This window comes from Arachis ipaensis, chromosome B8 (genome assembly GCF_059453495.1).
Source record: "Arachis ipaensis isolate K30076 ecotype BB chromosome B8, ASM5945349v1, whole genome shotgun sequence".
Lineage (NCBI taxonomy): Eukaryota > Viridiplantae > Streptophyta > Magnoliopsida > Fabales > Fabaceae > Arachis > Arachis ipaensis.
The window spans coordinates 110,585,458-110,586,954 of record NC_142443.1 but is presented as its reverse complement, the minus strand read 5'-3'; the positions used below and the strand labels follow the sequence as shown (position 1 = coordinate 110,586,954).

The following is a 1,497-nucleotide window of genomic DNA, read 5'->3' as shown; positions in this document are numbered from 1 at the left end:
TTCTAACTTCTTACCTTTTTAAAATTGATTTTCAAATTTTTTAATCAATCCTATCTTTTTGTTTCAATCATATCTTTTTCAAAACTACCTAACTAATTCTCTCTCTCTAATTTTCGAAAATCACCTTCCTCTTTTTCAAAATTCCTTTTTAATTAACTAATTATTTTAATTTTTAATTTTAATTTTATTTCTTTTCTAATTTTTGAATTTTATTTTAATTTATTTAATTTTCGAAATTCCCTCTCTCTCATCTCCTTCTAATTATTTATTTATTTACTAACACTCCTCTTCACCCAAAATTTGAACACCATCTTCCTCTCTTTGTTCGAGTTTTTTCTCTTCTCCTTCTTACATTCTTCTCTTCTTATACTCACATAAAGGAATCTCTATACTGTGACATAGAGGATTTCATATTTTTTTTGTGTTCTCTTCTTTTTCATATGAGCAGGAATAAGGATAAGAACATTCTTGTTGAAGCTGATCCTGAACCTGAAAGGACTCTGAAGAGGAAGCTAAGGGAAGCTAAAGCCCAACTCTCTGGAGAAAATCTGACAGAAATTTTTGAACAAGAAGACAACATGGCCGAAAATAATAACAATGCAAGGAAGATGCTTGGTGACTTTACTGCACCAAATTCCAATTTACATGGAAGAAGCATCTCAATTGCTGCCATTGGAGCAAACAACTTTGAGCTTAAATCTCAATTAGTTTCTCTGATGCAACAGAACTGCAAGTTTCATGGACTTCCATCTGAAGATCCTTTTCAGTTCTTAACTGAGTTCTTACAGATCTGTGATACTGTTAAGACCAATGGGGTTGATCCCGAGGTCTACAGGCTTATGCTTTTCCCATTTGCTGTAAGAGACAGAGCTAGAATATGGTTAGACTCTCAACCTAAGGATAGCCTGAACTCTTGGGATAAGCTGGTCACGGCTTTCTTAGCCAAGTTCTTTCCTCCTCAAAAGCTTAGTAAGCTTAGAGTGGATGTTCAAACCTTCAGACAAAAGGAAGGTGAATCCCTTTATGAAGCTTGGGAGAGATACAAGGAACTGACCAAAAGGTGTCCTTCTGACATGCTTTCAGAATGGACCATCCTGGATATATTCTATGATGGTCTGTCTGAGTTATCAAAGATGTCACTGGACCATTCTGTAGGTGGATCCATTCACCTAAAAAAAATGCCTGCAGAAGCTCAAGAACTCATTGACATGGTTGCAAATAACCAGTTCATGTACACTTCTGAAAGGAATCCTGTGAATAATGGGACGCCCATGAGGAAGGGAGTTCTTGAAATTGATACTCTGAATGCCATATTGGCTCAGAATAAAATATTGACTCAGCAAGTCAATATGATCTCTCAGAGTTTGAATGGATTGAAGGAATCATCCAACAGTACTAAAGAGGCATCTTCTGAAGAAGAAGCTTATGATCCTAAGAACCCTGCAATAGTAGAGGTGAATTACATGGGTGAACCCTATGGAAACACCTATAATCCCT

The 1,497-nt window shown here is 35.9% G+C and overlaps 1 non-coding gene across 1 annotated transcript; it reads right to left on the bottom strand.

The window, feature by feature from the left end:
• Positions 1 to 971: 971 nt before the first annotated feature.
• Positions 972 to 1,079, bottom strand: LOC148549249 (small nucleolar RNA R71). The gene has a single exon (XR_015897062.1). It is a non-coding gene; the product is annotated as a small nucleolar RNA R71 (small nucleolar RNA).
• Positions 1,080 to 1,497: the final 418 nt, after the last annotated feature.